Raw genomic sequence first — 27,721 nt, 5'->3', positions numbered from 1 at the left:
GGCAAGTAAGACCGCCCAGCCCTCACTGGGCATTCTTTTTTACATAAATGCTGTTATGTTATTCCTCATTGCTTCCAGGCTTTGTCTCAGATGATTCAACACATTGTGTCATGTGACAAGTTGGATTATCAGCTTTCATGCAGACATCACAGGTGGCTGCACGATGCCTCGATCAGATTGTGGTGGCACAAAATGGCAACACAGAGAACTGCAGAAGAAAGCACAGAAAAGTAGTGTTTAGTAAAGATTGCAAGTCCTTGAACAGCTGGATAATTTTATGCCTATAAAGTCTATTAAGAGTAGATCCAAAATGTAATTACAAAATGGCCAAATTAAAGTAATGTGTTTTAGCAGTTCTTTAAAATTTTCCACAGTATTAGCCTGATGAATTTCTATTGGGGAAGTTTTCTAGATTTTTGGTGCATAACAGAAAAATTCTGCCTCACTATTTCTTTTAAACTTGGCTTTTGAAATTATAAGCAAACTACCATATGAATATCTAAGGTTACGACTTGAAGTATAGGAGGACAGGAAATTCAAAATATAGGATTATTTACAGCTTTATACGTCATTAGTAGTGCTTTAAAGTCAATTTTAAATGACATGAGTAACCAATGCAACAACACTAAAACTGGTGAGATGTGCTGGGATTTTCTTGCTGCTGCATTCTGCATTAATTGATGTCTTTCTTATGTAGTCCTGTTAGAACTTCTTTACAGTAATGTAGCCGACTAAAAACATAAGCATAAATTAATCAAGCCCCCTGACACATTAAAGACTCTCTGAATAACCATTTGCACTAAATGAAATGAAAGACATCATCCATAAAATCTTACCAGGCATATTTAAGCAGTGACTTCAGAATAGAGAAGCACCGGAGGACTGGAAACTTGTAAACGTGACTGCAGTCTTCAAGAAGGGACACTAAATGTTTCCTGATAATATAGACTATTAAGTCTCATTTCTGGGTCATATAAAATTGTGGAAATTATAATAAAAATAAATTAGCAAAGTACTTATATGAAAATAACATTCTACATAACAGCCAGCATGGATTTTGAGAGGAAGATCTTGCCAAACCAATCTTCTAGATTGTTTTGAATAGGCAACTGCAATCATTGCAAAGCATAGAACACAATTTACTTTGACCATCAAGAAGTCTTTGATACAGTCCAACACTGAAGTTTAATTCTAAAACTAAAAGCTATAGGCATCAGATCTCAAACTGGGTAACCAGCAGGAGACAAAGAGTATTAATAAGAGGAAAATGTTCCACTTGGCATGGGATGTCAGAGGACTTCCTCATTGGGTCTGTCCTGGGACCATTACTTTTTCTGATTTACTGAACAGTCTCCTCTTCTTTGTCACATTTCGTATGTTCTTATTTTATAGCAAATTCAAAGTTCACTCATGCCCCCCAGTCACACATGAGGGCTAAGGGAGTGTCTAATGGTCTTGTTGAGTAAGTAAAAAGGGGAATAATGTAGCACATAGATAATAACACATTTTGTCACTTCCACCATTAAAATGATAGAGGTTGTCCTCAAGCACCTATCTGTTCGCTTCCTTTATACCTCTACCTCCCTAGCCATTATATAAGAAGTGCATGAAGTGAGGGTTCTTTTGAGAGACGGCTACCTAAGAGGGATTATACCTCATTAGGAAAGCTGTACTGAAAGAGTAACTACTGTGCTATAATTGAATTTTTGTTAATTTTGGCATTCTAATGTTTTTCTATTTTTGCTTTAAATGGGACATCCTGTGGGTACACCAATGCTTTATTTGCTTTCTACTGTGCAAAAATATGTTATTTTTTTTGTAATTTACCAGAAGGTAAATGACTATGTTATATCCATCCATTATCCAACCCGCTATATCCTAACTACAGGGTTGTAGGGGTCTGCTGGAGCCAATCCCAGACAACACAGGGCGCAAGGCAGAAAACAATCCCCAGACTGGGCGCCAGACCACTGCAGGGCACGAACACCAAGCACACACTAGGGAGAAATTAGAACCTGCATGTCTTTGGACTGTGGGAGGAAATCGGAGTACCCAGAGGAAGCCCACGCAGACACGGGGAAAACATGCAAACTCCACGCAGGGAGGACCCGGGAAGCGAACCTGGGTCTCCTAACTGTGAGGCAGCAGTGCTACCCACTACGTCAACCTGCCGCCCTTTGTGTTGCATACTATGCTGAATTATATTCAATTATTACTCTGTAAAATAATGTCCTGTGTGGTCTGTGAAAGGTGCTATAAAAATAAATTTTAATATGGAAAGTTGGCTGAGCAAGACAATGCTTCTAATGATTATTACTAGGACCAAATGGCTTGTTTTATTTGTTGGGGCCCTAATATTTTTCATTTTTATATTTTTTAATAAATACATTTTAGGGAACTCCCAAGTTAACTTTCCTTAGATACTTACTTCTTTTTTTTAGTTTTATTGAATTTATAGGTCACACTACAATACTCCAGATATTTGTGTTCAAATTAAAGTGTACTAAATCATAATCAACAGCCAACGTCCATCCCGTATGTAATTCAGAGAGTGATGTGACCAGAAATCCCAATGTGAAATAGTCCCTCAGGTACAGTAGAACAGAAGAGAAACAGACTACAGGCAGAGACCTGGGCAGTTTGTTTTTAGAACATTAAACAATTTTTGTAGATTCTGAAAGTATTTACCTCATATTACCTGCTCATACATCCCAGGGTGAATTCACACATGAATAACACATCCTAGGTAAAAAAAACAAAATGATCAATGAAAGCCATGAACATTATACTTGTTTTCATTATTTCTACAAGAAAATGACTTAAAAGCATCAAAAGTCAAGTTTAAAGTAATATGAGTTATGTGTTTTTACATTGAATTTTCAAGGTGAAATTACAAGTATGCTGTCAGACAATACAAGTAAATGCATCACAGAATTACAATATGATAATGCAGTCTTATTGGTGGTGCAGATAATTTAGTCTTGGTCACAGGTTGTGCACAATATAATAGATTTTACTATTTAAAGTCTAATTGTATAGCTAATATGTTTGTGTGTTTTACATTTTCTATGTGAATACATTACGGAAGTTACATGACATTCAAATACATGTTTTTGAAAAGGAAAATTTTAAACAATTAAAATATGCAATCATAAACCACACTAAATTTCCAGAGTAAGCCAAGTCTCCAAAGAGGCACTCTATAGGAAAAGACAGGTTTTGCATTCACAGTTTAACCACTTAACTACTAAAGAAACGGAACAGCTTATCTTTAAATCACGACATCATTATTATGAACACGGACAAAAGTGCAATAAGATCTTAGTCCAACAAATCCACAGACAGGAATTCTGTAATGCAATAGCACTGATTACTAATGCAAATGGAAATAAAAATTACTGACCATAAAAATATAACTGACACATTTAGAGAGTACTATAAATCCTTATATTCTACTCAGTTTAAAGAAAATAATACACCATCTAATGAATTTCTTGATTCATTAAAGATACTAGAGCAAGATGTTCTTAGTGATGCAGAACTGGATAAACCTCTGACACTTTCATAATTACTAGATTTTACAAAGTCACTTCAAAGTGGGAAAACAGCCAGCCCTGGCTACCCAGTGGAATTTTATATAAAAAAAGTCTCAAATAAGTTAGCTCCACTATTATTAATAACATTTATAGAAGCTAAAGACAAAAAATATATACCTCAAACTTTTCGCCAAGCATTAATTACCATCTTTCCTAAGAAGAACAAGGACCTATTACAATGTGCATCGTACAGACCAATCTCTCTTCTGAATAATGATATTAAGATACTCTCCAATGTTCTAGCCAGAAGGACTGAAAAACTGCTTCATTATGTAATATCACAATACCAAACAGTATTTATTAAAGGCAGACATGTAAATTCTAACCTTCTACATTTGTTTAATATAATATATTCACCCATTAATTCACCCCAGCAATCTTATTATGTTTAGATGCAGAAAAAGCATTTGATATGGTAGAATGGGACTATCTATTCACAACATTACACAAATTTGGGCTTGATGCGAACATATGTGCATGGATTAAACTACTTCATACTAGTCCAAGAGCCTGAGTTCATATTAACAACATTATTTCAGATAACTTCAAACTAGAACTTGGTACTCAACAATGATACCCCTTATCACCTTTGCTCTTATTGGCTGTATATTTTCAAAACACATCAGAGATAAAGGGGATTTTCAGAGAAGGACATGAACAGAAAATATTACTATTTGCAGATTATATGGTACTGTATATATCAGATCCACAAAAGTCTGTGCCAGCAGTCCTACAAGTATTAGCAGATTTTCAAAGGATATCTAGACTTAAAATCAATTTAATTAAAAGTGTGCTTTTTCCAGTGAATTCTTTAGTATGTAATATCGGACCGGTAATCTTCCCATTTATCTTAGCAGATCAGTTTAAATATCTATTGGTAAATATTCCAAGTAAATATAAACCTGCTTTTCGGCAAAATTTAGCGGTCTGCATGGAAAAAATTAAACAAGACATGACTAGATGGTCTACCCTCCACCTTACATTAGCAGGGAGACTCAACATTGTTAAGATGACCATCCTAACCGAGCTGCACTTCCTATTTCGGAGCATCCCAATATACATTATCAAATCATTTTTTAAGAAATTAGACTCAACCATAACTTAAATTTATGTGAAATTCTAAACATTCACACATCCAAAGGGCGAATCTACAATGGGGGCATAGCACTACCCAAGATTAAATTTTATTGCTGGGTGGCAAATATACAAGTTATAAAGACCTGGGGCCTCATGCAAAAAAAGGTGAGTTGCAGCCCACCGTCTGAGTGTCATATGGAAGCTTGTTAGAGTACAGAGAAAAGAAACATAAATAGGGACACTGTAGAAAAAAAAGCTTGAAATGTCAACTTTACTCTCCTTATTTCCACTTTAATCACTTTGTTTATTTTGTCATTAAAGTAGAACATCATACATTTATCTTAAAATCGTTTCATTTACTAGTTTCTCAAATCTCATCGTAACTAAACTAACACGTTGAATGCTTTGTATTCCATATGTTCTTCTATGTACTCTATATGTGTGAATCACTACGTGCTTCTTAAACTGGCTTTCTCTTAGGCTAAAAGGACACAGGATACATTATATTCATGATATTACCACTCTCTGAATACATTAAATACTAAGATGTATACTTGATATCATTTTCATGATGATAGGAATTAAAGCATGTATGAAACATAAGGGCACATTGGCACAGTGGCAGTGACAAGCTGGCAACCTGTCCAGAGATTGTTCCTGCTTCCCGGAAGATGCTTGCTGTGCTGTGCGCGACCTTCGATGAAATCATTTATTGCAGCAGTACTGACTCTTTCAAACATATTAACCCCAATTCCTGTCATTCGTTTTCTTTGTCCAAGTAACTACTCACCACACAGTCAGCTCTTTAATAACTGTCAAGCCACCTCTAAGATTAGATTCTTCAAAACTTTTAAGGAACACTGAAATATCTTTGTAGTATATCTCCATTCAGGGTTGTGCCAGTCCTACCAAGCTTACATTGCAAGGCAGGAACAATCCCTGAATGGTTCATCACTACTGCTGTCCACCGTATCCACAAATTTAATTATTAACAATATACATTATTTAAATGAAGTTAAAAATGCATCTGTATAATGTAATATACATACGTTACTTTATTTCATCTTAAAAATGATATCAAGAGCTCCAAGAAGATAACGCTTGGGAGTCTAAATTGACTTAGAAGCCAGTCGTCATTGACTTAACCAGTCATTTTGTTGTAAGACAGCAATGCACTAACAGGCCACCCTGTAAAATGAAGCTGAAATACCTAACCAAGAACACTAACCTAAAGGCAAAGCCTAAAGTACAAAGCCAGTTAGACACCTTACAACACCATTAACACACCACAATGTTTGTTTAGAATATGCACAATCCTGGACAACCTGCAAGGCACTGACATTTATATCACTATGATGATGAATTCATACACTGCAACTTCTGATTGTCAAGTGGTAGCAACTTGCCTAGAAACCAATAAGAGAAAAAAAGCTAGTAAGTGTCTCAAAATGACATTCACCTTAATAAAAGGACAACTGTCTGTGTGTCTGTTTAACTGTGTGTCTGTCCTTCCAGTTGCTATGTCTCTTTTGTCCAACAGATGGCGTATTACAAGCATTAGCACTGCTTTTATGAATTACATGCCAAATAGATGCCAGATACATAGCAACTGGATGGGCACACGTCACTGCAAATATTAGTGCTGAATGCCACAGACAGAAAGTCACTGCAAACAGAAATCAGTGTATCTACCTTACTAGAAGGATTAAATTCAATTTGTGTGTCTGTGTATCAGTATATCCATCTGGCTGCTATATTCCTGTTATATGCCATTTGATATGGGATTCGTAAATCATCTGTTGGAATGAAAAATTCAGTGCAAATGTTTGCGGTGCACCATCTGTGGGAATGACAAATGCAATGTATTTTATTACTACATGCATTACAAAATAGATTCCAATTGATGGTACACTGCAAACGCTGTTGTGGAGGTCTATGTTCATTATTTAGATTTCAACCCATCTTAGACAGGTAGCACAGCTAGTTGTGGTAATAACTTAATACTAACAATAAAAACAAATACAAAATTAAAGTAATCAGAACCAAAACCATAACATGCAAAAATGGGAGAATAATAACAAAATCAATGTAAAATAAATTACAAGTTTAACAAAATCATATCATCATATTTAATGATGACACCACAGCAATTGGACTAATTAATGCATTAACAATAATGCGCAATGGTATGAGATGAGGAAACATTTGCTAACAATAACCTGGTAGTAAAGTTCACCAACACTAAATATGTCACACTCAACCACAAGAGTGGTCCACTCCATTTACTTACAATTAAAACTATTATCTTGCACAGATGCGTTGAGTATCAGATTTTAGTAATCTGGCTTGAACCAACAACACTGAAAAAGGTAATCAAATGTACGTATATGTTTTCTTATGTGGCACAGGGGATGCAGATGGGTAATTGACACCATGTAAATGTGTACTGCTGCACTACAGAAAAGTGTCCATAGTGGTGTTGTTAACCATGTCTTACATTAACACAAAATGCTTTTCTAAGAGTTGTGCTTAAAAAAAAGTAAAAAATCAAACTAATCATATTGCCATCTTCAGCAGTGCTATTACACAGCTCTCTATCTCTGTATCTCTACAGCCTTTCAAAGATCAGATGAAAAGCTCCAAGTAATCATGAAAAGCTACAATTTAATTCAATAACTGATTACTGTCCATTATCACCATAGCTGAGTAAAGTCGCATATTTACATTACAGATATAAAATTCTTATGTATAGTTTAAAGCTTTTGTCGATACTGTATGACATATTGTAATATTGCACAACTAGTAGGTCCTTCTTTATTGTTGGTTATTAATTTTTAATTGTATTGCTGTGGAATTTTGCCATTATAAACCTGCTTTATAGCACCCCATGTGTACCATCTTATCTGCACATGGACAGCTTCTTCAAACAAAGAGACTTGCTAGCTCAGCTTAAGCACACCAAACGGTTAAGTTACGCCTGTGCCAATCACCAAAGCAGGTGCCCACTCACCACACTGCTTTCTTTTGAAGACGTTTCTTCTCAGCTGCTAACCCTGTGGGAATATGGCAGCCAACCACACCAGGTGCTCTTATCACTATACCTTGAATATATTATTATAAAGATTTCTGTGCTCGTCATTTTGGTTTGTCTTCACTACAGTTACTGTTAACTATATTCTTTATATGAGAGGTGTCTGCTTTATAGTGCCCCATGTGTACAGCCTCACCTGCATGTAGACAGCGGCCTCAAGCAAAGAGACTCACTAGCTCAGCGCAAGCAGACCAACCGCTTGTCTTCAGATCAGAGTTACACCTGTGCCAATCACCAGGTGCCCACACCAGACAGCTTTGTATTGAAGACATCTCTTCTCTGCTGCTAACCCAAGTGGGATAATGGCAATCACCCACACAAAAATAATATACCTCAACCCAATTAAACAGTATAAAATCATTATTATAAAGCCAAATTAATAAAAGCCCAGTAAAACCTATGGTAGCAAAAGCAGGCAATATATTTGAAAGGAGACTTAAAAGGTTAGGAAATGTATGAGAAATGAGTAATAAAAAGACCACTTGGTTACAAACATTCTACATAATATGAACGTATACGGGGAGACTGAAATAGATTTACAAGATTTAAAAACGTAACGTTAACATAACATTAACAAAATATGTGAATGAAACCAAATTTTTAATATCCGTAACATTTTTAAAATGTAATTTTTCTAATTAAAAAGACTCATAGTGGGTTCTAAAACATTCTAGTGGACCCCCAGTTCTGTTTGTCTGTCTATTGTTTTTGTAATTGCTGAAGATTTTGCCATACATAGCTCAAATAAAATGCTCTTAATTTGTAAGAAAGATCATTGTCTACTTTTCTTACTTCTGAAACAGAACTCAATCGTACAAATTGAGAACACAAGCATGAGGCCACTTTCAATTCAAGTTGTGCACACAACGTAAAGTGGAGGACTTTGAAAGATAACACTCATTCATAACAGTGAAGGGGCAGCTTTGGCTCAGACATACAGTATAACTGATTTGAAAATCTTGAAGTGACTCATTCTCTCTTAAGAAAATAAGATGGCTACGGTTTTGAACATGATGATAACAATGAGTACAGAGAGCTGTTTGCTGAACAGAATAAGCCATAGATCAGGGGTGGCGAACTCCAGGCCTGGAGGGCCGCAGTGGCTACAGGCTTTCATTCTAACCCTTTTCCTAATCAGTGACCAGTTTACACTGGTAATTAACTTTTTCCCCATCACTTTAATAGCCCTGTTAGAAGAGTTCATCCTTCTGAATTGATTCCTTTCTTCATTAAAAGACAGCCAAGCAGAAATGAGATGTGAAACGAGCTAACAGGTGATAAGCTAAACTGGGGCTTCAAACTCCAACCAATTTTACTCCAATCACTTTCTTAATGAGAAGCCAATTCTTGCTGTTAATTAAATCCGTTATTTAATTCCATGGCTTGTTGCTGCTCTTACTCTGCCACAGCACACATTTCGAAAAACTGTTGTTTTTCTGTTCTTTTTAAGAGCACCGTCAGAATGTTTTGGTGACCTAAGAGGTGACCTCTCTTTAATTTCAGATGATGTGTGATGGGCACAGGGGTGCTGGTCATGTGGTGACTTGTTTTGTGTCTCATTATTGTTTGGCTGCTAATTAAAGAAAAAGAAACAACTATGGGACCTGAGTCAAGTTAATTAAAAGAAGTAATCAGGAGGATAAACTGGTCACTAATTAAGAAGATGGTAAGAATGAAAACCTGCAGCCACTGTGGCACTCTAGGTCTGGAGTTCGCCACCCCTGCCCTAGATCATTTGTCCTGAGTAATGAGGCTCATCAATGGATACTGATACAGGGAGCCTAAAGATAAAAGAACAAACACATTTTGAATATTCTAATACAGATATCACCTTTGCAAGCTTTGCATTTAAGGCTTCACATGATAATTTATTGCAGGACTAAATAATTCAGTGTATTTTAATTTATGTGGTGCAATACACATATCCCCATTTTTATGACTTGGCTGAAAAAATGAGAATATAAAACACAATATGCCATAATATTAAAGTATAATATAAGTAATTTTCCCTATGGAATGTATGAGTGAGATAAAGTTGTGATAGGCAAAATTTTTACAATTTGAAAAACACTTGTAGATGAAAAGCTCTTTTTTATATTTTAATCATGCTATGCTTTATTCCACATTTAATTTTTCCCAGGGTTTGTTGAAAAGATGAGAGCTTGAAAAACAGAAAGAGTGACACATATAAATCTTTGAACCTGTTTAAACAGCAACGATGCCATAGCTCTGATGTTAATGGTATTCAAAGTACAGTTATATAGTTTAAACTGATAAAATGCCTTAATATCTGTGGTTCACAAGATTGCATTTTTACATGAGATCAAAAAAGGATCCATTCCAGCCACTCACTCCCTTTGTACCTCTCAGTTAAGTAACCTGCTAGGCCTGATTTTATAAACCAATAAACAAAGCCAGTTCACAAGGATGAACACGTCAGGTAAATGCTATAAGCATATGAAAATCAGACCTGTCACTCCCCAGTCACCAAGGACTTCTGAGGACATTGAACACATGCTCCCCCTTGTGGCTGAAAGTGTCATTTAGAACACTACGTTTATTCATTGTGATTCACTTGACTTGGACATGACAATATTAGACTGATTTGGGACAGGTAGTACTTACTCAGTTATACCATCAACATGAAGCAGAGAGTCAATGCATATGGGAATCTATTGTATTTAATCATGTTTTATTGACAGCATCTTACAAATCATAATGTATGTATAATTTATATAGAAAGGGCACCCAAAATATACCATCAATTTAAAATCATGATTGTAAGCAGTTATAATATATATATATATATATATATATATATATATATATATATATATATATATATATATATATAGATTAATGCAGTATGCTGTTCCAGATTGAATCAGTTCCTATAATTTAAATTAATAAAGTTCATAGCTTTAATCATGTGCAATTTGTATGCCCCACACACGTTAGATAAGCTGACCTTGTGGCTAAGGTGCTGCATATTAAGACACAAGTTGCAGCATAAATCCCCGCCACTACCAGCTCATTGTGTGATCCCAATGGATTTATTTAACCTGATAACACTTCAGCTATATGCAGAAATATAGCACGTACATCCCTTTGCAATACACTTAATGTACATTACTTTAATAAACATTTTCAGATAAAGAGACTGGTGTAAACTAAAGATACCTGCGTGTAGAGCAGCCTGCTATACTCTGCAGCTCCTTTTGTTTGTGTGTTACTGTAAATTACACTGGATAGGTACTCCACCTTGTGTTTGGAATGGGAATTTAAAAGTGCAGAGTAATGTGAGCAGTTTCAGAAATTACTGTAACAAACTGTAGGTAACCTTTTTTTAATAAAACAGTGACAATCAAATCAGTTTGGTTCAATTACATGCACAAGATAAAGTCAAATTTATACACAACCAGTCAAAAGTTTTAGAAAAATGCAGTTTTTCCAGTTTTTGTTCAAATTTAATCAGTTGTACTGCAATGAATCTCCTAAGATGGTGAAAATTTAAACCTCTGGCAGTTTAAAGTTTAGGTTTGCTAAATCTGAAAAAAGGAAAATATCAGAATATTACAAATGGGCCTTCTTCAGGGAACAACTAATAAGCTACAACCTATAGATATTCGTCAGTAATTAAAGTAAATGAAGTCTTGCAAGTTGATGCAAACAGTTTGCACAGGTGTCCCAATTGTTGCTAATTACTTAAAAACCAACTGTCTGTCTTAAAGCAGAGTTGGAAGAGACTGTGTTACTAATCCTAAGCCTAACTCTGAGTGAACATGATTGCAAATGGGAAAACTTTCCTGTTTGGCTCTCTGTTATTCACATCTTTTTTTTATTTTTCAGTCAGTTAAGAAAATAAAGACACAAACGCTGACTTATGAATACAAAAAGCAATTAAGGAATCTTAGCATGTGAGTAATAAAATTAAGTCAAAAATTGGATTCTAATATAATAATTGTCTGGATAACAACTGCAGTCATATATGGAGTTTGTCACTCTTTCATATTTTTGAATCTCAGTAATAACATGAAATTATTTTACCTACTGAAAGTAAAAAGTAAGTAAGTAAAAATGAAGGTAAAAATCTAATGTAGAATTAGATTGAGGGCAGTCCAAATACTTTAAATGCAAGAAAAGATGGGAAATAATTGCAAATCCAACATGAAACAAATACAAAAGTTATGTCACCCGTGCGCATGGGAGATAATATAAGGGCTTAACTTATTGCATTTCATTCCTGCACCAGGGGTTATCCCCTTTATCTAACCTTTCCTCCTTTTCCCCTACAGAACAACAGGAGATACCTCAGCCTACTCCCCATTCCAGTCCTCAGAACTTGCCTTCCAATATCGTCACTTCCTCTTCTACCCCTCAAGATCCCACCTCTCACTGACATCATTTCCTCTTCTGATTTCCCAGGATTCCACCCTTCAGTCTACATCACTTTCTAGACCTGCCTCTTCTTGTCTGTTATACAACAGCCATACATTGTTCAGTTCTGTCTGGAGCACATGCCCTTCACTTGCATTAGCATTCTTTTAAGTATACCAGGTGGATTCCCAAACCCTCTGTTTATTTTACAGTGACATAGTTGACAGGATTGTTCCAAGATGTCTGAAGAACAAAACCTAAATTTGGTCCTCCCCAATATGGCTGCAGAACTATAGACGCTGAAAGCACAGCTGGGAGTATCAGTTTGCTGAATTAGAAGTAAGAGCTCAAGTATGAGTTGCCGTCCAACAGGACAAGGGGCAGGCTCCTTCCCAGGTCCTTGGGACAAACATACTGACACCATTCCTCAAAGGTGAGGCTCAACAAACCTTATATGACATGGGAGAGGAGGCTCCTGCATATTATTACATTCTAAAAGCAGAGCACGTAAAGTGCTACAGTGTGTCCATGGACTAGCAGGCAAGGCTTTGCAGAGAGTAGTGGTTTGACCCAGAGCAGCCAATCTGCCCACAGGCATCTGGGGCAAGGCAGGAAGATGGCTAAGGCCAGATGTAAACAATTCCAAGTAGGTCATCGAACAAGTGGCTTGCGACCCTTTATTGAATGCCCTGTCTGATTACCTTACATAGCAAATCTGCCATTAGGCATATAAAATATGGATGCCTTGGTAGAAACCATGGAACGTCACTGCATGGCATACCAATCCAAGCATGCAGAAAAGTCTGCTTGCAAACCTGGATGGGACGTATTGCCCATCAGGAGCCCAGCCACCACAATACGGAGCCCACAGTCAAACCTAAAGAAAAGTGCAATCCCGTTCCTCGCTGCTACAAGTGCGGTGAACCAGGATACACCATTCCCAACTGCCCACAGATTACAGAACCATTGGACTGCTGTTGGGCAAATGGAAGATGATATTGTGCAGTTGCTAACCCCTTGTCTTGTCCTTGTACGGGAGTAATGGTGGTGAATAAGTTTAAGGTAGTGGCACAATTTATTCCTTCAGCAACATTTCTACTGTCGCTTGCCAATACATAAAGAAAAGATCAATCTGACCTGTACTCACAGGGAAACTCAATGGTACAGGTCTGCCACCTGCGTAAACAATAACAATGACACCATGAGAAGTGTGATAATAGGTCAAGACTGGTCTAAAATCAAAAGCAGTTTAACACACATCATTCCTTTACTCCTACAGCCCTAGTTATGGATGGAAATGATCTTCACCAAGCTGTCTCCACACTGTGTAACCAGCTGGCAACAAGAGGTCATGTCACAACTCATTGCAATTGGGCAGAAGCCGAGATGTCTCAGCCAGGAACATAATCGACTACTGGCGAGGTAGTATGGTCTCAAACTCCGCCCATTGTCATTAGCCTTGACCCCTTTACTTCTCATGATTTTCAATTTATGCAAACACCGGCCTCCTTTACAGAGGAGCAATGGAACAATGATTCCCTCAAATTTGTAAAAAATGCAGTAGTTTCCATATATTGCCAATGCATGAATATTTCTAAGCCTAATGAAACCCACTTTGCCATTAACAATGACTTATTATATAGAGTAACTGAGCACAAGGGGAAGGTGAGGTCACTAATGTTAGTCTCACAGACTTTCTGGTGGCAAGTATGCGAGTTGGCACACGCACATCTCCTGGGCGCCCACTTGGGAGCCAACAAGATGCTACAAAGAATCAAACTCTGCTTTTATTGGCCGGGGGTTAATGAGGAGGTCTGTCATTTCAGCACTTTCTGCTGGGTTGAGCTGCTGAAACCATGGAGGGAAGGGGATTTAGACCCCTACCCAGCTCAGCCAGCTCTCATTACGTTCAGAAAGTAACACTTAACTTCGGTGTGATGCCTATTCAAAAACAGGAGTTCAAAGCAGTTATACTGTCAGTCCCGGAAGTAGTAATCGAAAGACAAGGCCGGATCACCCTGATTGTGCATTACATAATCAATGAAACTGGGGTGATAGTCAGGGAATGCCCTTATCATCACATGGAAGCAAAAAAAGCAGAAATGAAACTTGAGTTCAAGAGAATGATGGATCTAGCTGTGATAGAGGAGAGTTTTTAATCCAGCCCTATAGTCTTGATCCATAAGCCGAATGGGAGTTGGAGGTTCGGCAATGACTTCTGTTGGTTTAATTAAGTGTCCCAATGGACAAATATCCTATATCCCATGTGGACAACGTCCTTGAGAGGCTGTAGAATGCAAAATGCTTGACCACATCTGACATGAAAAAAGGGTATTGGCAAATTCCTTTAACAGATTATACAAAAACCGTGTTTAGTACCCCTAGCGGACACTGGCAATATTGTGTTTTTCGATTTGGATTTCACAGGACCAGCAATATTTCAACATCTGGTGGATAAAGTGTTACGACCCCATAATTCCTATAGTACCGCCTACCTGGATGATGTCATCATCTATTCTGACACACCCAGAGCAGGTTCAAGCTGTACTCCAAACACTTGGTAAGGCCTGTCTTCAGATTAAACTCAAGAAATGCTTCTTCGGATTAAATTAGGCCAAATATTTAGGCTACGTGGTGGGCAGAGATATGATGAAACCATAGTGTTCCAAAGTTGAAGCCATCTTAAAATGGCCCTTTCCGAAAACCAAGAGGCAAGTCCAAACCTTTCCCGAATTAACAGTGTACAACCAATGGTTCCTGCCCCAATTCTCAGAAAGAGCAGAGCCCTTGATAAATCTGACAAAGGAAAGGGATCCCAATTCAGGGTAATGAGATAAGCATGCAGACTCTGCATTTCATGACCTGAAGCAAGCCCTAAAGTTGGTACCTGTTTTGATCACTCCAAACCTTTCTATTCCTTTTATTCTTCTGACCGACACTTCGGACACAGGCCTCAGATCTGTGTTAATCTATAGCATCAATGGTGTCAAACTCCCAGTCATGTTCCTGAGCATGAAACTGCTGGTCAGGGAAACCAGGTATGCGGAAGTGGAAAGAGAAGCCTTGGCCATTAAATGGGCAGTAACGCAACTGATATACTACCTCCAAGGCCGCGAGTTTACCCTTGTCATCGACCATGCTGCTTTACAGTGGATGGCAGTGCACAAGGAGACAAACCCATGAAACATAAGGTGGTTTTTGGACCTACAACTTATAGGTTTATTAGATCTGTCAAAGTCAATACCAATGTTCTTTCTCGGGTTCACAACCTCTCCTGCCCAATCTGATGGGTCTGGACCCAGGAGAGGGGATGGGGATGTGTCACGCACGTGTGCATGTGAGACAGTCTACGGACTGAAATACCTGTATTTCCCCACAGGATCAGAGTTTGCCGCTGTCCTCTAACATTTTCACCTTTTCCCCTACAGAACATCAGAAGATACTTCAGTCTGTTCCCTTATCCACACCTCAGAGTTCACCCTCCAATATTGTCATTTCCTCTTCCAGATCCCAGGATTCCATCCATGATGTAAACTTGTTCAGTTCTGCTTGAAGCTCATGTCTGTAAAGACCTTCAATTGGATTTGCATTCTTTCAAGTATGCTGGGTGGATCCCCAAAACTTTTTCTTTGTCCCTGTGTTTATTTTATTGTTAGCAAAATTATAACAATCAGATTTAATGATGACACAGTAGTAACTGAACTAATCAACAAAGCAACTGGAATGCATACAGGAAAATGACTGACTAAGAAACATTTGTCATGACAGCAACCTGATACTAAAGGTCAACAACTCCCTGACCTTCCCATAAGACATGGGCTGCAGGTTTTTGTTACAAGCCAGTTTCTTAATGAGCAGTCAATTATTGCTGATGAAGCTAGTGATGGGCCGCTCGATACTCAGGTTTCGACACTGTGTCGAGCTATTGAAGCGCTGGAGATCGAAGCACCGCTTCGAAGCTTGCTTCAAATGCAGCCGTCACGTGATTTTGAGCACTCTAGTGTAATGACGTCATTGATATCTGCGCAGTCAGTAGTCAATTTGGTCAGTAACTAGTCCGTTGAAGTGCTTTGGCTCAAAGCGTAAAAGCGGTTGTCTGTGCTATATTGATGAAATACGCTAACCCGAGTTCAAATCCTAGTTGGGGCTCGCATATGTTGAAATAAGGATTTTGTATAAAACAGTTAAGTAGTACTTGTCTGAAAGTTAACAAATATATTTTGGAGACATTATGAACGATTTACATGGGGCACCTTTTTCCTTGGTGTGGAATCGTGTCCACCAAGAATTTGTAACAAATTGATGAGTTCATTTTGCATAAGGTAGCACGTATCATAACAATCCAGAATCTATTCTACCCCATGTCGATCATATCAGAGAGGCTAAGAAATGCTTCACTAAAGCCGACGTGGTCATTACACCAGTATATGCGCAAGACATTCCTCATTAAACGTTTTTACTATTCAGTGATTCCCAAATCTGTTGCTGATTTGTTTTATTGATTTCCAAAAAGCAATGTGAGTAAAAGCGTGTTCTGCATAACTAATCACAACTGTCTTTAAAACAGAATCAGTACCATCAACAGTGTCTTCTGCAATTTTAGGAAAGCCTCGGGATTTCTGCGTTAATGAGACAAAAAAAGTTGTAAAGAAACTTTGCAAATTCATCCAGAGGTGAACATAAAGATCACTCAAGTTCTGAGAAGAAGGAGCAGCTGGATAAGCACATCTGGAGCCAAACTTTCAAAAAAGCATCTGACTTTGTCAGCAACATCCTTTCCTTGTGAATGTATCTTATCAAAGGCTGCGCTGGGGGGTTAAATAAGTAATCTTCCGAAGTGCAGCACAACAGAGTAAATAATTGACGTAAACAGAATTACTGAAACACTGAGCTTTTGTCGTTTCTGTATTCTTAAACCATCTTCCAGTTACACAATCCCCCGCAGTCAATGTCACATTCAATGTTCTCTGCTCCTTAACCTGTCTTGTAACCCAAAGCATCAACATTCAGTTTCATTCAAGACTTTACCGTCCTTCCTTTCATAGACATAAAATAAAACACATTTCCTCTACATGTCCAATAATAATAGTAAACTTGCAGGAACGAGAAAAAGCACAAGATGGGAATATTTATGACAAGAGCTTGGGCATCAGGATGAGAATGTTCCTTGTCACCCATTACGTGAGCTCGTCTGCCATCCCTCGGTTACACTGGCACACGTTACACTTGGGGGCAAATGCAATAGAGAATACCGACAATGTACACCTTCAGAAGTGGAATAAATCGACTGTATAAGTAGAACATTTCCGATAAACGATGAATTTTGTTAATCATAAACAATGCAACATAACTATTATATGTGTTGTTACTTTTTATTAATACTCACCAAACGTTACGTATCTACGAAATGAACATGGGTAATATGTTTATAATTATTCTCACTAAAATACACTGTCAAAATATATTAATGAGCAAATTGAGACAGATTGGCCTTTAGGAAATATAAAAAAGCGTGTGCGCTGTCATTTAGGACAGAATGCATTGTTAACGTGATGCACTCTCTACTGACACAATGTCCTGAAAAAAAAAGAACAGCGCAGTCCATGCAAACTCAAATCCTCCTTGATGTTTGACCTTATGATTAATTGTCAATATCAAATCAATAAAGTCATTTTAAAAAGATGACAAGTCTGCTATAGTCAGTTTAATCAACGCTCCTTTTAAAAAGTTTCCTTATACAGAATATAAAACAGAATCTCAATGATACGGGACTCGCAAGTAGTAACGAATAATATGTGACACTGAGAAATTATAATTCCTAATAACGGGAACAAGTAAAAACTATGACTTCCTAAAATGGACACTGTAAATGTAGGCATTTCAAGAAATAATTTAGGAGACTTGTGTGTGCATTTCAATATCAATTTAAGAACTATGTAGGCCACCTGTTGTACTATAAACGGTAGCTCAAGCAGCACTTAACAGTTGTGGAGGACTGCCGGTTTCCCATGCCGCCAGGAGGAGCTCTCCCGACAGCAGGATCGTGCCCCGAGTTCCAGCAGGGCCTTATGGACTATGTAGTGTTTTTACACAGCCCTGCTGGATACCTTGGGGACCACCAGGAGTCGCTGTAGGGGGGCTCATGGGCTCTTGTGTGCCCTATAACCTGGGAGTACATCACGGTCACGTGACAGGAAGGAACGACGTGCTCCCGGGTTGAAGAAAAGGACTGTTTGCCCTGACCCGGAAGGAATAAGGAACTGTGGACTGTTGGGACAGGAACACCTCCGGGTCAGGGGCTATAAAAGGATGGTGCCTCAGTCCAGACACTGAGCTGTGCTGGGTGGGAGAGGAGCAAAGTGTCTGGTGAGGAGGAGAGTTTATTGTGGTTATTATAGTTAATGAGTAGTGTGGAAGGTGCTTGGTGCACTCTGTGGATAAAAATAAACAATCGTGGACTTTTACCTGGTGTCTGGAATTGTTCCTGAGGGTTCCAGGGTACACTATTGCCCCCTACTGCCACACAGTAAATAGTCTAACAGGACAATGACTGACTGAAACGAAGATGCGGCGCCGCTACAATAAAGGTCCACACTGTCGTTCTGCATGTTTAGAAGGTGCTGGTTGGCTGAAACTGTTTATAGCGAATTGTCCCAAGTTGGAAGTGCCGTATAGCGATCAGACACGAAAAGACACATTTAGGCATGCTGGACAGTAGTTTGTTTTCCTACAATACAAATTCAGTACGACACCAGGGTCTCCAAACACACAAATATGAAGTTTATTACGTTTTACAGTGAAACTCTTTACATACACAATATAATTAGGGGCGTGTGCCCCCTGCCCGACTACGGTGGCCCAACCTTCCCTCTATAGCTCGATTCGCTCGCTATCCGTCCAAGCTTGTTAAATGGAGGAATAGAAAAAAAAACTTTCACAAGAGGAAGATCAGCGACACAAACCTGAGCGACAACACCACTGAGCCACCTAATCCGGATAATTAACGAGCTCTGCACAACTGAACTACTACTACTACTACTGTTCTTACTGCAGTGGATGAAATATGTTGTTTGACATATGCACGTTAAAATGGTTTAATTGATACGAGAGTATCATTGTTGTATTCTCCTAATGAAGACGAAAAAATTATATTTATAGATGTATACTATATGACGTACGGTTTTGAACAAAATGAAGTGTTCCATAAAAAGGTTGAACGATTTACCTAATCTTTTCATATATATAAAGCTGATATATGACAATATATCTTTGACATTATGTATCAGACAAAGGAAATCACAGCAATCTACAAGAACAATAATTCATTCTCAGCAACTACCTGAATTGTAGCTTAACCATATCAACTGAAATGTGTAATGTCAATACGAATTACAAAATATAACTAGAGAGTTAAGTGTCAGATAGACTCTCAAAATATAGAGGTCAATGCCTTTCAGTGTGCTGAGGCTTCACAAAGATTCAGTAACCAGTGACCATGTCTGCTCGAAGCCCTGTCATGATCCAATCTCGGTACTATGCATGTCTGAGGCTTCAGTAGCCTCGTCATGATCTCAGTAGTATGCATGTCTAAGGCTTTGGCGCCCCGTTCAAAGCCTGTCATGACGCAATCTCATTTCTACGCATGTCTGAGGCTTCGGAGCCTCGTCAAGATTGTCTGAGGCTTTGGAGCCCGTTCGAAGCCCGTCATGACGCAATCTCAGTATTACGCATGTCTGAGGCTTCGGAGCCTCGTCATGATCTCAGTACTACGGATGTCTGAGGCTTCAGTAGCCCCGTCATGATCTCAGTAGTACGCATGTCTGAGGCTTCGGAGCCCCATTCAAAGCCTGTCATGACGCAATCTCAGTACTCTGCGCAAAGCTTCGACTCATTATTTATTCATCGAGCTCCCATTTGAAGTACATATGGCATCAACAGAGTTAAAAAACTCAACAGAATTCCCATTGAAATGAAAGTTTGTAGATGATCAATACATGTTAAATGATTGTGCTCGATAATACGTTGTGGCAAAAAATAAAATTATAAATTATACATCATACAAACGCCGACTTGTTGAATGCATAATGCTGCAAAGAAGAGCTTTAGCAATATGGGTGACGACATATCTATACTAATAAAAGGCAAAGCCCTCACTGACTGACTGACTCACTCACTGACTCACTGACTGACTCACTGACTCATCACTAATTCTCCAACTTCCCGTGTAGGTAGAAGGCTGAAATTTGGCAGGCTCATTCCTTACAGCTTCCTTACAAAAGTTGGGCAGGTTTCATTTCGAAATTCTACACGTAATGGTCATAACTGGAAGGTATTTTTCTCCATTTACTGTAATGGAGTTGAGCTTGAAAGCCGAGGGGGCGGAGTTTTGTGTAACATCATCACGCCGCCCACGTAATCACGTGAACTGACTGTCAACGCACTATGTAGAAAACCAGGAAGAGCTCCAAAATGCGCTGAAGAAAACATGCAGTATATAATTGAGAAGGCAGGGAAACAATAAGAAGCGAGCGAGTGACATATACTACCATATTCATCAGTGCAGCTACTTCGGAAACAAAGCAAGGTATAAACCTAAACTTTAAATTAAGTTAATAGACAGGCTGCCGCTGGCGTTTTTCATGCCCACGGGTAATGCGGGATACAAGTTTAATGAGAGGGCGGGATATAAAGCGAGTTTTGATCACTTTGTAACTGAGTTAAAATTGCAGGTGAAGGGTGTGCTTATGCAAATTCCGAGAGACTGTGTTTGTGGGGGATTGACAGTTAAGGCGGGTGGAGGAGTCACGTCATCATATCCCTTCCCATTTACCTCATTTCGCTCTGAGCTGAGCTCCGCGGCTAACGCCTAGTGATGGGAACTCCGGGTCTTTTCAAAGCTTCGGCTGTTTTGGATCGGCTCCCTTTAAAGAGCCGGCTCTTACAGCTCCCGAATGGCTCTTCGTTTAGTATCACTTGGATGCTTATATTTTAGCCTAATTAAGCAATTATGAATGGTTTGTGTATAAGCAATTTCTTATTCATTGTTTTCAGACATTACGTATTTTTATGCCTTTTTTCATTACAAAAAATACACAGTTACAATTGTTTAACATTTTAATAAAGCTTTAAATGAACAACTTAACACAAAACCACAGCAAACAAATTAAATAAAGGCCAAACTCAACAACAACACAACACTATGACTCTTTGAATAAAAGTTTTTAGGCCAGGTTGGCATTCAGAAATGCCAGATGCCTCAGCTTAGATGGGCTGATGCGATTTCTCCACTCCGTGATTATTTGTCCTGTTTTTGAGAAGACTCTTTCTGAAGGGACCGATGTAGCGACAATGCAAAGAATTAAAGGAACACTTTTTAATCCGAGTATAGCATAAAGTCAATGAAACTTATGGGATATTAATCTGGTCAGTTAAGTAGCAGAGGGGGTTGTTAATCAGTTTCAGCTGCTGTGGTGTTAATGAAATTAACAACAAATGCACTAGAGGGGCAACAATGAGATGACCCCCAAAACAGGAATGGTTTAACAGGTGGAGGCCACTGACATTTTTCCCTCCTCATCTTTTCTGACTGTTTCTTCACTAGTTTTTCTTTTGGCTACAGTCAGTGTCACTACTGGTAGCATGAGGCGATACCTGGACCCTACAGAGGTTGCACAGGTAGTCCAACTTCTCCAGGATGGCACATCAATATGTATCATTGCCAGAAGGTTTGCTGTGTCTCCCTGCACAGTCTCAAGGGCATGGAGGAGATTCTAGGAGAGAAGCAGTTACTCTAGGAGAGCTGGAGAGGGCCACAGAAGGTCCATAACCCATCAGCAGGACCAGTATCTGCTCCTTTGGGCAAGGAGGAACAGGATGAGCACTGCCAGAGCCCTACAAAATGACCTCCAGCAGGCCACTGGTGTGAATGTCTCTGACCAAACAACCAGAAAGACTTCATGAGGGTGACCCAAGGGCCCCATGTCCTCTAATGGGTCCTGAGCTCACTGCCAAGCAGCATGCAGCTCGATTGGCCTTCGCCATAGAATACCAGAATTGGCAGATGCACCACTGGTGCCCTGTGCTTTTTACAGATGAGAGCAGGTTCACCCTGAGCATTTGACAGAAGTGAAAGGGTCTGGAGAAGCCATGGAGAACATTATGCTGCCTGTAACATCATTCAGCATGAGCAGTTTGGTGGTGGGTTAATGATTGTCTGGGGAGGCATATCCATGGAGGGTCACACAGACCGCTACAGGCTTGACAAAGGCACCTTGGCTGCCATTAGGTATCAGGATGAAATCCTTGGACCCATTGTCAGACCCTATGCTGGTACAGTGGCTCCTGGTGCACGACAATTCCTGGCCTCATGTGGTGAGAGTATGCAGGCAGTTCCTGGAGGATGAAGGAATTGATACCATTGACTGGCCACCACACTTTCCTGACCTAAATCCAATAGAACACCTCTGGGACATTATGTTTTGGTCCATCCAATGCCACCAGGTTGCACCTCAGACTGTCCAGGAGCTCAGGGATGCCCTGGTCCAGATCTGGGAGGAGATCCCCCACAACACCATCTGTCATCTCATTAGAAGAATGCACCGATGTTGTCAGGCATGTATACAAGAACACAGGGGCCATACAAAGTGCTGCGTACAATTTTGAGTTGCTGCAAATAAATTTTGGCAAAATGGACTAGCCTGCCACATAATTTTTTCACTCTGATTTTTGGGCGTCTTTGAATTCAGGGCTCTGTAGGTTGATCATTTTCATTTCCATCAAACGATGTGGCATCCTTTCGTTCCTAACACATTACCCAGTCTATATCAGTATAGATATCCAGGAGGATTTCTTTTTCCCATTGAGATCTGATGTGCTTTCAAAGTGTTCCTTTAATTTTTTTGAGCAGTTTATATATATATATATATATATATATATATATATATATATATATATATATATATATATATATATATATATATATATATGAGAACAACACTCATGTCAATGACAAAACAATTACATTAACAATCATGTTACGTTATTTTTAAAATTTTTCTTTTTCTTTTTCATAACTTCTTTTATACACTACTTCTCCGCTGCGAAGCGCGGGTTTTCTGCTAGTCTCTCACTATAATACTCTCATAAATATGCATTCTTCGCCTCATGCAACGTTTTCATGCAACACTGAAGGTATGTCATATAGTATACATCTATATATAATTGTTTTCGTCTTCAGTACATACATGCATGTATACATTAAAAGCATACATTATATTCTATCCTCCTGAAAATAGTAGTGGTGCAGCGGTAGCCTTACCGCTTCATAATAAAGCATACGTGGGTTCACGTCCACCCACTGTGAATTATGACCCAAAAGAGTCTGATTTTCTTTTTCTTTTTTTTTTTTTTATTAAACAGCAAATTCCAGCATGGACCGGGAGTGAGCAAGGCGAGATCACTAGTAAAGATATATCAAATGGAAACGTGCATCTTGTTTTATGTCTATAACAAAAAAAATATTTGAGTAACGATTTCAACTGTTTTTGTAGTTGTTGATGGCGGGTTTAGCGGTTTTTTAAATTTTTAAATATTAAATTGATAAGGTGGAATGTGTTCTTACTTTGAGTGTTAATGTGTTAGTAACTACAACAACAACAACAACATTTATTTATATAGCATATTTTCAAACAAACAGTAGTTCAAAGTGCTTTACATATTAAAGAATAGAAAAATGAAAGACATAATTATAAAAAATAAATCAACATTAACATCGAATAAGAGTAAGGTTCAATGGCCAGGGGGGACAGAAAAAACAAAAAAACTCCAGACGGCTGGAGAAAAAATAAAATCTGTAGGGAACTAAGATTGTAAGACTGTAAGTAACTGGGATTGCGCCTCTATTACTGGAAGATTGCTTAGGAATGATACAGACTGGACAACTATATGTTTTAGGAAATGTTTTATTACTGCACTGTGCTGTGACTAAAAAATCTTTTTACTGATCACCTGTCCGGACCTTGAAGATGTGTTCACGAGGGAGGGATGCTGTTGTTAAAAGCAAATGTTTTTTGCTTTTAAGAAGGTCCAGATGTGTTTATCCCGCTGCTTTTTGTTGCCTCAGCACTCAATCTTTAATGCCGACCTTGATATGTGCACTGCTCACCTTGAAGTGTCCAGTGTGTGTCTGTGTGCCGGTGACTGATCTGCGCCGTGTCTCTCAGCCTCTCTGATGTGCTCCGGATTGACGCCTTTGAATGTTTGGTGCAGCAGAGCAAATTCAACCTGATCTACCACAGTGGATTTGTTATCACCTTATTCCAGCTTTTCTCAACCTTTAAGTATTTGCGACCCGAGTTTCATAACAGTTTTAATCGCGCGCCCACCCCCCCTAACAATTTTTTGAAATGTAGATGCATATTTGATTATACCTACTTAACTTTTATCGACATTTATCTAACTCTATATATTATTTATTGTTCTATTATCAGAATGTAGTTTAAGTTAATCTGTTTTGGTTCCAACAGATGTTTTTTATCATATTTTTGATTCTTGTTTTCTTTTTTTCACATCTGCGCGCCCCCCTTTTGTTACTTCGCGCCCCACAGGTTGAGAACCACTGCCTTATTCAATAGAGGGGTTCATGGACGTCAAAATGGCAATGAATAGAAATGGATTAATGTAAACACGTGAGCTGCCATCCGCAATTAGACATCGCATTTTGATGGCGATTTTGGTGATTCCAGAACAGATCTCTTATGCGATCCTTCCACAGTATCTCTCAAAATTATTTAGTTCAAATTGGTTGTAAAGATTTCAATTCTGATCATTTTTTTACTATTGATGAGTCTTCATGTCGGATCGAATTCGGGCTAGCACTACGCTCAGAATTTGAAAAGCAAACACCTTAGTTAGTTGAGCCATTGACGGCGTGATTTCTTTGTAGCTAATTCGTTACTTTCGTGCTCCACAAAATATTGTAAAGTATTAATAAATGAAATATTTCAATACTTGATCGAATAATAACAACTGATTTAAGGATTTCACCTTTTCTTTTTCAAATGTGCTTACCTATATCATGGCAAAGAACAGGGATAAACCTTTATTTTCCGTCTACTCCATTTTAATTAAGTCAAACCAAAGAAAACATTTAACGCTATTAAATGTGATCTCAAGAAAAGATGAAGGTTAATTATAATACTAATAACAGGACCGATTATAATGATACAGTGCAAAAGTAAATACTAATTGGAAGAGCCGGAAATCCATGAGTGAGGCGTCTTGTTTTGTTTAACTCTTGCTATCGTATAGTGCATTCTGCTTGTCGGCGTTAGTTATATTTATATTTTTTAGACATCAGACACTAGAAGTTGCTGACGAACCCTTCTCTTCGTTGTCAGTCTGTAGCAGCGAAAAAATAAAAGCAATAAGAGTTCTAACAGACGTCATTGAAGTAGATCATGACTTTGTGTAATGTTAATGGAAATGGCCAGGAGGGGTCACTAGAGAGGTGAGTGTCAAATGCTTCGAAGCTTCGATACGATTTCGGACACAATTGCTTCAAACGTTTTGATGCTTCATGAGGCTTCACTCCGCCCATCACTAGATGAAGCACTTATTGCTTAAGTGATAGTTTAATGCTTCATTTTAGTGGTCTTCCTTTTTAAGTTTCCCCTACTTTAATTGCTTATTTCAACCTTAAACAGCTGCATTCAGTGTGTTAATGGCTCCTTTTTAGCAATAAGCGGCCAGCAGTTCTCCATCTAGCTTGTTTCCATTTACATCTGTGTGTGTTCATCATGCACTATTTGACTTAATAAAACAGGAGAAAAATGTGACAGACTGAAAATGGTCACTTTTAGGCTTCAAATCATTTGGACGATGCCCTTGGAAAGGAAAATATCTACAAAATAAGAACCTAACATTATAGACTAACAAACCATAAAACTAAATAAGGTCTGACTCAGACCATCTGAGAGTGGCAATCAAAGGTTTCTAATGAAGCAACTGGGTATGAACGAAAGCCTGCAGCCACTGTGGCCCTCCAGGGCCGAATTTGTCTACCCCTGATTTAGCTTAAGCCAAAAAACACTGAAAAAAGGTAAATGAATATATATTCACTTTGTAATGCATCAGGGGATGGGTTATTAAATTCTGATTTTACTGCGGTGTTATAGAAAAGTGTCATTACGATATGGCACATTAACTCAACCAAATGGACAAAAAAGACTATTCTCACAGTTGTGGTCAAAAAAGTCTTATTTAACATATTACCATCTTCTACCATGATGTCATGACTGCACAAATACAAAATCCATTCTCTTCAGACCAAAACTTCTAAGCAGTTTGAAAATCTTAAAGCACCAAAAAACATATCTTGATTAAAGTGATGGTGGATGTGGATGTCTTTAATGCTGGGCTATTGTTATATCTGTTCTAATCCCACCAGTTTCTTTTTGGAAAATATCAGTCTGGACACTTTGATGACATTAAGCTTAGATAACCTGCTTGCTGGACAATGCAATCTCATTGGCTGGATATACAGTACATGAATCATTAAATCGGAGTAATCAGGCTCATTAGTGCATGTTGAGACGTTACAACTGCTCAGGGAACCTGAAGGGACACAATCAAACCATTTTTGCTTACTCTTGCTCTGATATCACTGTTACGTGCCCTGAATGATTTATAGCAGGACTAAATAAATCAGTATATTTCAGATTACTGTACAGTATATGGTAAACCACATATATATTACTTTTTCTTTTATGAGCTGGCGGAAAAAATGAGCAAATAAAGCCCAGTGCACTAATATTATGGGCAATATTATAACATAATGTAAGTATTTTTCCATGTTACATTAATGTATGAAATAAAGGTGCGACAGAAGCAGAAGTTTTATGCAACTCATACTTTTCTACAAATAAAAATGCACTTAGCTGACCAGGATTCAAACGTCACATCTCAGTTGGCATTTTCCCAGTGAATGCTTTAGAAGACATTGACTGACATTAGCAGACATACTGATATATGAACCTGTTTAAAATTACAAGGATGCTACGACTCACAAGGATGCATGTCCAATAATGTAGATTACAGTTGGAAAGTGCTTTTTTAAAATGAGATAAAAAAAGAGCCACTTCCAAGTATCCACTCTCTATATGAGTCTCAGTTACCTAACCTGCTGCCACTCCTTACAAGGCCAGGTCACCAGATGTCAGGTAAATACTATAAGTACTGGGTATGAAAAGCTCCATTTTAGACCGGTCTGCCCAAAGCTGTCTCCCCTCAGGTCACACTACTAGTCAGACAACTGATAAGGCTGAAGGAATTCACCCCTTGGCAAAAACTGACATTTATGGTGGTGCACTAGACTGAACATTTACCATAATGAAAGATATTTCAAATTATACATCCACCTATGTAGGCTTGTCATAACTGACCTATTCAATAACAAAGAAAATTCTAGTGATATGGGTATTTTAAATGTTTTAAGGAAGTAAAGAGACCTGCCATTAAAATCCAGATGTTTCCAATGCCGTCAGCCACTTTCATGAAAATGCATTCAATTTTCAGTTTTGCT

General features: G+C 38.4%; 1 long non-coding RNA gene across 1 annotated transcript; it reads right to left on the bottom strand.

The window, feature by feature from the left end:
• LOC120530571 lies at positions 1-27,248 on the bottom strand. Its single transcript, XR_005633994.1, has 3 exons — positions 27,207-27,248; positions 2,689-2,742; positions 1-208 (listed from the first exon to the last, which is right to left on the bottom strand). It is a non-coding gene; the product is annotated as an uncharacterized LOC120530571 (long non-coding RNA).
• Between the last annotated feature and the right edge of the window lie 473 nt (positions 27,249-27,721).

This window comes from Polypterus senegalus, chromosome 6, assembly GCF_016835505.1.
Source record: "Polypterus senegalus isolate Bchr_013 chromosome 6, ASM1683550v1, whole genome shotgun sequence".
In the NCBI taxonomy this organism is placed as follows: Eukaryota; Metazoa; Chordata; class Cladistia; order Polypteriformes; family Polypteridae; genus Polypterus; species Polypterus senegalus.
This window is presented reverse-complemented; position numbering and strand designations above follow the sequence as displayed.